This window comes from Falco cherrug, chromosome 3 (genome assembly GCF_023634085.1).
Source record: "Falco cherrug isolate bFalChe1 chromosome 3, bFalChe1.pri, whole genome shotgun sequence".
NCBI classification, from domain to species: domain Eukaryota; kingdom Metazoa; phylum Chordata; class Aves; order Falconiformes; family Falconidae; genus Falco; species Falco cherrug.
In genome coordinates this window covers 114,023,595-114,036,470 of record NC_073699.1, presented here as the reverse complement: position 1 = coordinate 114,036,470, position 12,876 = coordinate 114,023,595, and the positions used below count along the sequence as shown (strand labels likewise).

The 12,876-nt window shown below is 44.0% G+C and overlaps 1 protein-coding gene across 6 annotated transcripts in view; it reads left to right on the top strand.

The window, feature by feature from the left end:
* Positions 1-12,876, top strand: part of SPSB1 (splA/ryanodine receptor domain and SOCS box containing 1) — a 38,628-nt gene that overhangs the window by 3,971 nt on the left and 21,781 nt on the right. Inside the window, exon 1 of one of the 6 annotated variants that reach the window (XM_055705150.1) lies at positions 1,615-1,758. The exons of the other annotated variants lie outside the window; for them this stretch is intronic. The gene's annotated coding sequence lies outside the window, so the exon portion shown is untranslated. Of the gene's footprint in view, positions 1-1,614; positions 1,759-12,876 lie in introns of those variants that run through there. 6 annotated transcript variants of the gene reach the window in all.

Here is a 12,876-nt window from a genome sequence, read left to right as displayed (position 1 = left end):
TGCCAATGTAGTTAGGTATATGTTTGTTTGGCAACTCTTTGCTGACTTATTTGCAGGAATTGACATTCTTGGTGACAGTGAAATCTTCCTCCTGTTCAGTGGTTGGAATAACTGAACAAGTACCAAAGTACTAACAAATCTCAGAATGTCTTCATGGCAAGGCTTGACTTCCTTCCCTTGCAGTCAGTCTAGCTGGATGCTGCTTTTCCTTCTCAAAATACGAAGGTTTCATGTCACCCAAAATGTCTGTTGCAAATGTATCCTGTTATGGGGGATTTGAAAGCCAGCAACTTTCTAATGGTGACTCCTTAGCTAATCACTAGACAATCTGTCACCATCTGCCTATGGTCTTGAAACAAATACATCTGAGCTGTAGAAACGGGCTGTGCTAGTATGGTTTTGGTCCTGCAGAGGGTCAGAGTTACGGATCCTTTGCAGTCATCCATCTGGAAACTTTTTTTTTATACAGCAAATGTGATTTAAATCTTCATTCTGGATGTTAATTGGGTAGAGGATTTCCTTTCTTCTGTAGCTGTGGGGTGGCACAAGCTGTCTCAACTCTGTGTAGGGGAGGAAACACAGCTGACTTTCCCTAGTAAAATTTGGTGTGAGCTGGATGCTACATTGAGGTACACCCCTTGCATGTCAAGACAGTGAGTAAGGGTACTGACAGGACAGTCAGCTGAACCGTGAATAATGTCCTACTGTTGAGCTGAGGTTGAGTAACACTGAAACTGTCCCAGCCCCATGGATGCCTGGGTACTGCAGGCTGCCTCTGCAGAGGCCCCTTCATGGGAAAGAGCACGGGCAGGAACGGCTCGAGCATGCTAACTGTGCATTTGAGCTCTGGGTCTAGGCCACTGCAATGAGCAGATGCAAGTGCTGGCTAGTGAGATGGGTGCTTGGTGCTGTCTGATGACTGCTGGGGACAGTTCTTTGTCACATGTTGTCATGCTTAGGATTGGGCTTAAGGTCCAGAGCTTTCCAGGGCAGCTGGTGCTTGTAGCAATCTGACAGTATTGTGTGTGCCCCAGGGAGTGTGGTTTAAAGGGATGAGTGTAGGGCTGCAAGCCAGGGACAGCTGTGGGCTGATCCTTCCTTTTTATACATCTGACTTGATGTGTGGCCTTGCTTCAATCCCTCAAGGTTTTACTTTAGGGTTTATAAAAAAGGGAGAAAATAAAGCTAACTCTTTTCTTCTTTGATCACCTTTGGCAGGGAAGGAATCTAATACCAGGCTATATTTTATGGGCTCTACCCTGTGGCTCATCAAAGCATTTGGAATAGATAAGACTTAGGATGCAGGAATTTCTGGCAGTGGGGTGGGAAGGGTGGCAGTGTGGAAGTGCCACAGCTAGGAGCGAGGTCTTAGTGTGCCGTTGACTTTGTATGTTTCATTAATGTAGTGGTTGTTTTGCCACCCTCCTTCCTGGTTTTATGTTGTGCTTAAGCAGCAATGAACTTCAGTTTTCAAAGATTTTTGGATTAACATATTTTTCTGATCTTAAGGCAAGGGCAGGCAGCTGTTTCTCTATTATCTGTTTTCCTTAACCCTGGGCAGTCTTGTCCACTAACATTTTCTTGTCTTACAGCTTTGCTAGTTTTTCCTGTTCTAGAACATGGGAAGACAGACTTCAGACTGAAGCAGCGCTGCCACTGTATAATAAGACTTTCAACCTGCAGAACCTTCCCTGGGAGGGGAAAGCTTTTTCATTAAAAAGAAGCAAAAAAATTCACCACTATCTGCTTGATTTCAAAGTGAGAGCAACAACTTTTAACGTTGGGGCAGAAGTTGGTAATGTCTGAATGGAGTTACCAAACATGGGCTTTTTCTTTTAGCCTGGGAGGGGAATTTGATAAAGCTTGTAAGTCAGAGCAGCTGTGTAGATGTTCATTTCGAACTTCTTTCTTTGGATTGCTGGTATGTTATCAAGTCAGAAATCTGTCCTGAGGAGATCCCAGATGGGGCCTTGACACCATAAATGTACAAAGGCACTTGGTTGCACAAAAACTGCAGAAACAACTTGGTTCTAAAGAACGTGAGCCACAGATGGTAAACAGCCAAGAAAAGCAAGCAAGGGGTAAGGCCAAGCCATTCCCTACGTGAGAAGGCTACGTTGGTCTCGGATGTTTAGAAATTCTTAGTTTAAACTTTTGAGAACCTCACTGTGGATAAATTCTAGTGTGAATGGCCTTTTGTAAGTTAAACTGTACATTAACTAGGGATGTGAAAAATGCCTGGATTCCAGCTACACTGTTTGGAGGCTTGAAAGAAGTCCTGCTGTTTGCCAAAGTACAGTTTTTACCCGTATACCCTAATTCAGTGTTGTACGTTGCTTCAGAATCCCTGGGTCTGTAGTGGTGTGGCCTAGTGAGCCATGCTGCAGAAGCATTCCTTCTCAGTAGGAAGGGAATAATGACCCTTGACAAGCTTCCAGACCCCGCAGTCTTTGGTCCATACTGTGGAGGAGCTGGGACACTGGGTATGTGGAATGAATGGGGTTGGTGCTGTGTTGTCAGCACTTTTACGTGGGACCTATCTCTGATAGGCAGCCTCCCCATGCTGTTTAAAGGCTAAACTTTAGATGTTTAAATGTTAGAGAACCTGGACAGTGGGAGAGGGATTGCTTTGCTCCTTAATAATCCTAAGGCATTAGTACATTGGGCACATAGTTTCAAGTCATGCCCATGTAAAGAAATAACCTAAAATTTTGTGGCCCAGCTGGTAAGGGATAAGCTGAACTGGGAGAATTGGCATTTATGGCCTAGTTCCTGTGAACTGTTGAACAGCTGCAAAGAAACCTGTTGACTTTTGCTGAAAAGAGGTTTGGAGCTTATGTGAATCCAGAAAGTGCCTGGGTTGACTCCTTTGGGCAGGAAACGTAGTTGCTTGGACTTTCTCTTCAGAGATTGTGGTAGGTGTGAGCTGCTGTAGGCTGTGCTGTGTTGTTACCCTCCAGTTTGCTGTCAGGTTCTGCACTGCTGGCTTGAACGCTTGGCTTCCTTGCCTGATGTCCCATACAGCTTCACTACTGACGTTTTGGGGCTTTCCATGTGGCATGTTGTGCATTTCCAGCTGGAACAAAGTGGAGCCGGGGGTGGGAGTGAATCAATCTACTGAACATGTTTTGTTTGTGGTGGTTTGGTTGTTTGGTTTTTTTTCTTGTGAGCCAGGGCACTGCTTTCCTCCCTAATACAGCTTTTTTGGAGTGCTGTGTGTCCCTCTTGCAACAAGGATCAGGCAGTTATAAGTGGTTTCAGCCTCAGATGTTACTCTAGTATGGATTCAGGCACATGTGTCTCTTAGATCTTGCTAGCATGGCTTAGTTTGCAGCCCAGGAGGAAAAGAGTAGAAGGGCTGAGACATGGCACTGATTCCAGCAGGGTACTGCTGTAAGGTTAGGTATGTGGCACACAGTCTTGCCAGTGTACAGTTGTGTAGAAGTCAAAAAGGGCAGCTGGTCTGCTGTGAAGTGGCTGTGAGCTTGGGTAAAGGTGAAAATCCAGGGACTTGAAGGCAGACCAGCATGGCAATATGCTACTGGTCTTCCAGGTTGTGGGTCTGACTTCCTCTATGCTGGGATAGGGAGAAGAAAGGGGGAAGTGTGTATCTTATATTTGTTTATAAGGTTTCATTTCAGTGGCTGAGATTGATCGTGGGATTTGGATACAGTAGTTCATTTATGATAGCTGCCTTAGTTGATGGACTTCGAGATGATCTTCTCAAGGACCAGCAAGCTGCTAAGTAGTTTAACTTCCTTAACTTGGTGTTTGCAAGAAGCAGCTCTTGAAGGAACTGAACTTTCCTGGAAGGCTCGCTCTACATGTTCCCCAGCTGAATCTTTCTTGTTTTGAGATACTGATTGTCCTCTGGGTATGTGCTGTAAGATGTTGTCTTTCAGTGGTACTGCTGAAGGAGCAGGTCATATGTGCCCACACAGGCCCAAATCTATGCTTGTGGCATGAATAACATCAAATCCTGAGGTTTTATCTGAGTAATCAGATAAAACCTGGTGTGTGGACACTGAACTGGATTTGCAAGAGGCATAGCTTTGTGTGTCAATACTTTTAAGTGGGAGGAGACACCTGACTAGAGAGAGCCTGGAAGGAGCAGTAACCCACATCTGCAGGCAGGCTGTGATTGTGCAACTGCACTCCTGCTTGTTCCATAGCCAGAGTAGTCCACTGTTTTACTAGGGGATACTTGCCAAGTATGCTGTGTCACTCCAGGATGGCAGATGTGTCCAGATGTTTGCCTCTGAGGAACTCCAGTGAGTCTGCTGCTTCACTGAGCTTACTAGTTTTGGAAGAGGAGAATCTTGGTATGCAAGTATACCTAGCAGCATACTTAGTGGTGTTTTTTCTATGAGAACTTCCTGCTGTGCACATTTTCTCCAAAAAGGAATTTGGCTGTGACTCATGAGGTGCCTTCAGTTTTTGTCCCTTGGTGTAGACGTGGCTGTAAGTACATGCTGGTATTCCCTTCCCAGCCATATCCCTCTAGGTAGAACAGCTCAGCTTGCTACTGTGGGCACAACCATGTGGCAGCACGTTAACAGTGGGAGTGAATGGAATTTCCAGTGACGGCACGTTGCTGATGGGACATGTGCAGTGTCCCCTGACTGAGCTTAGTAGGCAGAAGAAGGTTTGGGCTTTAGGCCAGAGGGGTGGCATGGCTTTTGGTGTGCATCTAGGAACATACAAGAGCAAGATATGAGGATGGCTTATCTTTGGCTGGACCGTGTCTTGCGGGATAAGTGTTGCAACACATTTCTGTGAAAATGAAGAAGGATGGCTGTTACTGGTTCACTGTTTCTGGTAAGAAATAAGAATTGAATGGCTTTTGGAGCTTTATGTGGGAAGAGATTTGATGCAGATAAGACCTTAGTGGGCTCTGGGTAGCAGTGTGCCGTAGACCTTATATTAAGGCTGGTGACAAGTCCTCCTGTGTATTTGAGGTACAAGAATGGTTTTCAAGTTTACAGTCATTAAGGTGAAGAGGAGGGATAGAGTATTGTAACCACTACTGTTTTGGAGGCATGTGCTCTTATGTTATTTGGATTAGGCTGTCTTCAAAGCTTCCAGGGAATACCAGCAAATGCCCAGTCTAAACTGTTCTTGAAAGAACACTTGGCCTCATGGGAATCTCCATTTCAAGGTGCAGAAGTACGGCAGAAGGCTTATCAGTGATTTTTACTATTGAGATGGTTTTTCTGCAGTACTCGATATACTCTTGAATCTTGTTTTGACACCTGCAAAACAAGCTTGCCATGGAAACGGTGTCTGAGCCAGGGTTGTGGTGCTATGTGGTGGAAGTGGTGCTGGACTCGGTGGAAGTCCTGTCCCGAGGCTTGAGTGGACAGAGCAGCTGGCCCAGCAGGTGGCAGGCTGGCAGCAGGGAGGGCTCTGCAGCCTGCTGGATGTCACCCTCTTCTGCTTGCAAGTCTGATAAAAAAGCTGGGCAGTCCCATTAATACATGCCTAGATGCATTTATCCACGGTGAATATCTCTGTAGCCAGCTCTTTAAAGTCCTCGTTTGGTGTTGCCAAAGCATTGGGATTATCTTTAGGGGATGGGCATGCAGGGTGACTTGAGCTTGTACTTCCATTGAGTATCACAAGTAGTAGTGTGATGAATTGACTGTAGAAATAAAACTGCAAGGTAGGTTATTTTTTTCCTGATGTGAGGTTTTTAAGGCAGGAAAACACTGCTGGATGTGGTGGCTGTGTTTGATATTCCAGGCATTGGGTATTCTAGGCGGTTTACATCTGTTCTATGTTTGGGAGGTTGTGATGCACTGAATGGTGGGTGGCAGTGGCTACCTTATTACTTTCAAATTGACGCTTGTACACAGCAAATCTTGGCAAGGCCATCCAGCCCTCTCAAAAGGAGGAGTAAGGGCTTCGGTACCAGCTGACAAACAGTTGAATGTACTTTGGCTGAGACTGACCAGCCTTAGAAAAGACAGATGCTTATACTGAAGGGAGCAGCTAACATAACTGTACTTACCTCTACAATTCTTACTTGCTAAGCAATGAAAAAGCAAGGCAGCTTACCTTTTCTCTATGTTCCTAAGTATATTGAGTGTATCTTTCTTAAGAACAGGTCTTTTTTGCTATTTCTACAAGGTTTCTTCCTCTCTATTTCTTAAGTTCTATTAATGTGTTTCAAACTTGGTTTCCTAATTGGAAACTTTCCATTGATGTCATGGGAGCTTTCTGTGGCCCGCATCAAATAGCTTCGTTCACCAGGAATTAATTGACTGTACAAATGTTTATATTAAACACTTATTTAGAAGGCATGTTGACTTATGAGGACCTATGATGACTGTGGTATGTTGGGAGGATAGGTTGACTGTACAGCTTTTGTCTTGCCTTTGAACTGCAAAAGTGTGGGCAGCTGTTTAACGTCTAGATAAGACAAGTCAGGCTTGCTTACATCTAATAAACTTGTCCCATCACTGACTGTTGCACTGTTTCTTGTCTCTTCCATTGAAGGGGGCTTTGAATGGGTAACCTTAATGGAAAGGTCTCAGATGGCAATGTCTGGAATAGTCACAGCAGAAAGCTGTCGGCATAATTACAGGTACTGGAATTCTGCTGCTTTAGGAAACCTGCAGTTTAGTCGGCTGAGTAGCCCTAGGGAGGGAAGGAAGAGATAGTGAACATGCATGTTCTTCAAACTGTGCTTACTTGGGCTTCTGTAGGTGGTGTCAGGGCATTTGGAAGGTGGAAATAGAACAGGTAAAAGGCATCTTAGCATCCCCTGTCAACCCCAGATAGACCTCAGACACTGAGCAGTGGCCATCTCTCTCCTGTGGGAGATTGTGCTTCTTCCTAATTTAAAGGAAAGATCTTTCCAAAGCTGCTCGGGGTGTTAAGGAACCTTCCTTATGAACATCATGTGCTAGTAGCAACTGTCTTAGCAGGTAGCTAATCAAAACATTTGCATCAGTCAGCTTTGCAAGACTTGCTGGACTTCTGTGCTAAATTTCATTATCACATGTGGCTGTGTACTCTGTGTATGCAAGACCAATCTGTTCCATAGTTATAGGGAGCACGGCAAAGTCTTCTGTGGAGCTGCACACTGTGTGCTGTTATTTTGCTGTTGAGAGGGCAAGTAACCTTAGAAGATTTATTGTTTGAATCTAAATTACAGGAAGAGCAAGGCTTTAGGTATGACTTTGATAGCTAAAATGAAGATAAATGGTGGGCAGAATATTTTCAGGCAAAGAATGATTAGATACTTTTTCACTGCTCTTTCCGAAAGTTATGATAATGGACTGCTGTCAGACTAAGCTGCCTAGAAAGGCAAAAGTGTCTCTACACAAACTCAAACTAAGATCTCTGGTATGGTGCCCTGTCTTGAAAACAGGGTAGATGCTTGATACCTGAAGGAGGAGATTGTTTCCTTTACACAAATTTTCTTTCCAGTATCCTTCCTCAAACTGCTGTTGAAGTTGTTGTGGATACTTCTAATTGCAGTTTTTCCATGTTCCAGCACCGTGCCTGTTGATCGTGTAACTGTTGATGAAGCTGAGCTGGGAGACTTTTTGGAACTGGATGATTTGGGAGAAATATTCTTGTGGCTGGGTGTAAAGATGGACTGCTACACACAAGACGTAATCTTGTGAGTCTGGATGATTATGCTAAAGTGGCCCAGAGTAAAAATTTCAATGCTTTCAGATGCTGTCTGAGAAGGTGACACTTAAAGCTGTTTACTGTCAAAAAGCCTGTACAAATCTGTCTCTTCAGCCAGTATATAGTTTCTTCAACAGTATAGCCCTCTGCATGATTCGGAGCATGGCTGTCTCCTAACCAATTGTTCTAGTTCTATCTGCTGAAACAACTGATGTGAACTGTTAATTCGTGTGCGGGTTTTTTTGCAGTGGATAGGCACTACTACTACGTAAACTAGCAGTGTTGTACCTAATCATACGGATTTGAACTGTTGCTCAAACTAAATGATTGAAATGCAGCTTAATGTTGGCACACAGGAGGTGATGAGGAAGCCCCTTAAAATACCATTTGATTTACAGATTTTTAACTAGTTAAAACTGTTGTGTTGCATAGGAATGCATTTCTGAGTGTCCCAGTAAGACTAAGGGACAGATTCCACTCCTTGCCACTTGAACCAGCTGCTCTGGACACTAACCAGTACTGAAGTAACTGTGAACAGTGCTGTAGGTGCATGTCTTGCTAGTGCTTTTTGGCAAAAACATTTGTTCTGTATTACCGCAACTGTTATTTCCAGGAAAAAGTTGCTTTTGAACATCTGGCCACCTTACAGTACAGATGTCCTCTGAAGGCAGCAAGTGAATTCCTGCAGCAGCAGTTTGTATTATGTGCTTTAATCCAGTTCATTTGAGCATGTCCTGCATTTTCAAATCTGATTTGTCTAGTTGCGCTTGTACAGGGATAAAACTTCAAGCAGTCAGGCTAGAGTGGCTTTCTAAAATTGCTATGTTATGTGAAGCCTCTTGCTGGATGATGTAAGAACCCAAGCTTTTGGTCACCCTGCCTATCCCAAAACCACCACAGCAATTTTCAAGGACCCTTTCAGGTAATGGTGAAAACAAAACATTGCGTTATGCTGAGACGGTGCCCAGCTGTAGGCTTCATAGAGATGTACAATGTCTCTCTTCCTAATTATGGTATATCCCAGGTCAATTATATTTAAACACAGAGTTCAACTGTGTCATTTAACTTTTTTGGCTAATGACAAGTCAGAAATCTAGTGAGGCATCATCCCAGAATGCTCTGCTTTGGGGAGTTGCTGTGTATGTTCCAGTAAAGCTGGCAGTATGAGTTGTCTCTTGTGTAATCTGTCTGCCAGGAATATCCTCTTAGCTCAGCACTTTATTGAGAGCTGCTGTGAAATGGCTTGTTGCTTATGTGTGTTCCTGGTTGTGGAGGACTTACCTTACTGAGCATGCTGATGGAGTGGTTTGCTGAATGTTGACAAATGTCTGGGCTCTAGTCCTTTGCATGTTTATCTGGCTCTTTCCTTGGGTTTTTGCTCATGTAACCAATGTTTGAGTTGCATAGTTTCTGGCAGCTGCCTCAGAAATGAGGGGCGAACATATCTTTCTTGAGATTGGCAATGTGTTAGGCAAACTGCACTATGTTGGCTTCTCTTTGCTTGACAGTTTAGAATAGTTTCAAGGTTAGATAGAAGTAGCTTTCCATATCAGCTGCTAATCAGTGGAAGGATGGGGATCCATGCTTCCACAGCAGAAACCCTGAGCTGAATAAAACAATAAATGTGCGCATGGCAATCAACATGGCACTTAGGTTCTGCAAATCTTGTATTTGATCCATGTTTCATAGTTTTTCCCGTGAGCTGTTTGTACCTTATGCTAGCTGCCTGGTCCTCTCTGAATGCTTGCCCTGGGCTCCAACAGATGCAGCCTGGTGCTACTAAAAAGCATGGGGAAAGCTCAGAAAACAGTCCTTCCCTACCCAGAACATCAGGATGGCAGATCAAAGTGACCCTCACTCATGAGCCTGCATAGTAAAGATATTTAGAGGGACTTGTCCACCCCCTGCCCCGGTACCTCTGAGACAAGAGCAAGGTGCTTATATATTCTCCCTGGTTAGGTGGTACAAGTAGCATTGCAGACCATAAAATTTTTGTTTGGTTTGCTTCCAGTAGAAGCCCTTTTTGCAGGACAGCATGGCCGTTCTAATGTTTTCAGTGCTGTAAAAGCTACTGTCTCTTGCCCTGATGTGTGAAGTGCTAGCAAATCCTCTTAAAAACGGAGCACAGGTGACCTATCCTTGATACATGTCTGTAACAAACTTCTGTGCCTCTGTTACAGAGGTGGACTTGAGCATGTCTAAAAATTTGTGATACATAACAAACTCATGATGATTCTGACTTGACTCGCTGCAGAGAACAGACCGTACTAGGCAGAGAAGAAATGGCAATGATTTTTTTCCTTTCTCAACTGGCTGGATTGCAAGCCATTTATGCCCAAACATTCTGAAGGTGTTCTGCAATGGTGTGAGACTGCTTCCTTTTTGCTAAGGGAGAACCTTAGGAAACTGCTTTACCTGTGGAGACTTGGAGGGGAGCAGGGAATTGGTAGCTGAAGGGGGTGCGTATCATGGACTTGGGCAACTGGTGCTTGATCACACTGGGATAGCAAGTTCAGATTTGCCTGGACGCTTCACCTCGGCTGGCTGTTGCAATCGCTGTCTGTCAATTGCTGCATCTTCCGGCTATGTTGCTGGATTTGGGAAGGGTTTTTCCACAGCTTTTATGTTTTAAGAGTTGCTGTTCCTGGGTCAAGTTTGAATAGGAAACATAAGGCTGCTGCCAGCTTTCTGTCACAGACACCTTTTATCTTGCATTCATCTCTTCCAAACAGATGCTGCTTTCATTTCTTCTACTTTTTAGCTGCAAGACTAAAATTAACAGTCCTTTGATGTGCAGGGGAAGAAATTGTGTTTCAAAGCAAATTGCCTAGTTAAATTTGATAATAAAACTTGTTTTTTATCTTGAAGGTAATTCTGTGTTCCTTTGAAACAAATCTGAGGGTTGGAAGCTCCTCAGCCTGGGTTGCTCTCAGTTACCATGCAGATCCCTCCTTGCCTGGGAACATCAGTGACTGTTCTTTTTGGGTGGGAGGTATAGATGACGCTGACCTTCTCAAGGTGAGGCTGTGCATGGGGAAGAGGGTGGCAGACATCGATGTTGATGCACAGTGTTCCTACAGACTGTTTTCCTTCCAGCTGATTTGTAAGCCACGGTGTGTGGCTAATGCTATCACAAGAGTGCTGACAGTATAGCTCGAGGTGGAGCACAGCATGGGGAGGGAGCTGAGGAGGAGCTGAGTCTTCAGACACTTCACTGTGGCAGTGAAGCAATCTCTATCCTCTAGCCAGACAATCCTTTTTTCCCAGTCCACCCTTCCTTCCCTGGCCTTCCTGCCTTCAAAGGCTTGTACTGAGCATGAGGTTTGTGTGAACATCCAGCTTCTGGCTTTCATCTCTTCCACTTAAAAAAATAAGCCTTGTTCCTGTAAGGTGCAGTACTTCCTTAAAGGTGATGTGACTAAGCTGTGTGCATTGAGAAGATTGTTTCCAAGGGCGATGCTGAAGCAGGCTTGCCCTCAGAGAGAGGGAAACTGGTGGATAAGGCTAAGACACAGCATAGCTTGTGTAGCCTGTGACTTTGGGAAATGAAGAATTCCTAAACTTGGCCATGGCTGGCTTGCTGTGTCAGGACATGGAAAAGATGATGTTGACATGATTTATCATGTTACAAGAGCTATCTAATGCAGCAGAGGCACATCTGATGTGCAGGTAATGGGGTCAAGATCTCCTTTGAGAGTAGGGACTAGGGGAAATAACTCCTCGAAAATGGTAGAAGCCAGATGCTTTTGGAGAGAAATTGCAAAAGGCATTTTTTTGGAAAGTGGCAATGTTTGGGTTTTTTTTTAATGTCTACCTGGTCCTGCTGAAACTACCAGACTTACTGAGGGAGGTCACAGAAGGCTTTTTTGCATATAGGGCTGGTGCTGGAGGCATTGCAGAGTCTGACAGGCTTTCAAGTTAGGAATCCTAAATTTTATTTCAAGAACCTCTCATGATTGTGAGCTGATGAGCTCCTGCTTTGGGTGCATGTGCAGGGGTGTTGGCTTCTGAAAACATCCTTTGGCTAAGTGAACAGAATGGTTTCCTAAACAGTATGGAGAAAAAAAAAAATTCCTCAGTGACTCAACGGTCTCCTCATGTGAGGTTTTTGTCTTCAGTGGTGACACCCTCAGATTCCACAGGCTTTGGGACAGGAAAGACGTGAATCTATAGTTTAAGCTGTGAAATACCATGGGTCTTTACGCATGAGGATGTAACTTCAGCTATCTTCAATGCTTAACAAGCCCAGGATGAAGAGATCTGAGTAAACACTGTAGAGGAATGCTGAGTTTTTCCATGTGGCAAGGTAAGACAGAAAGACCCGTGAACTAAAGCTATGTCTATATTGCTTAGGGTAATTCACTGTCCAGTAAGAAGGCACTAACAGCTAGTACAAGAGGCTGAACTACATTTACTTGTTTAGGATTTTTGACCTGAGGATTAATGCTAAATTCAACCTGAAACTGGCTGATTAAGAAACTGGAATGACTTGAACAGAGGAAGATGCATAACCCAAAGTATAAGGAGAGTTTTTGTCCCAGTGATGTTTGTCAAGCATTGGAACAGGTTGCCAGAGGTTGTACAGTCTCTGCTCTTGTAAACCTTCAAAAATAAACTACATGGAACTCTTGAGTAACCTAGTCTGACCCTGCTTTGAGGAGGAGATTGGACTAGAGACCTCCTGAGGTCCCTTCCAGCCTAAATTAGTCTATGATTCTATGAAATAAGCTTGCATAGGCATCTTGATGTGGTATTATCAGAAAAGTTAAATTCTCGAAGTGGGTTGGCTGCTTTGTTAGATGATAGACAACTTATTTCCTGCATAGCCAGACTAGAATTTGGGGGCTTTGGTTGTTTGTTTCCCAGTTTGTCAAAAACTGTCATAACCAATTTCTGCCCTGAATAACAGATTAATCTTGTTTCAATTCTCAGCATCGCTACTAAAACTTCTTTAATTAAACGTTTGTAGAAAAAAGCTTTCTTCCAGTCTTGTCTCATTGTTGAAGGGGAGCCACAAAAGAAAATTTGACTCTAATTAAACTTCACAACTACTCCTATCCTGTGGTAATACTGAATACTTAGCAGTGGCAAGTACTTTTGCTTTGACAATAGTATTTCCTTTGGAGCAGGCAGTCCTTGGAGGGACACCAGTGTTTCTAGGCTCTCAAAGCATCCACACAAGCTTGCTTTATTTTCTTTCTCTGAGCCTGGCCATCTGTATGTCAGGAGGTCATC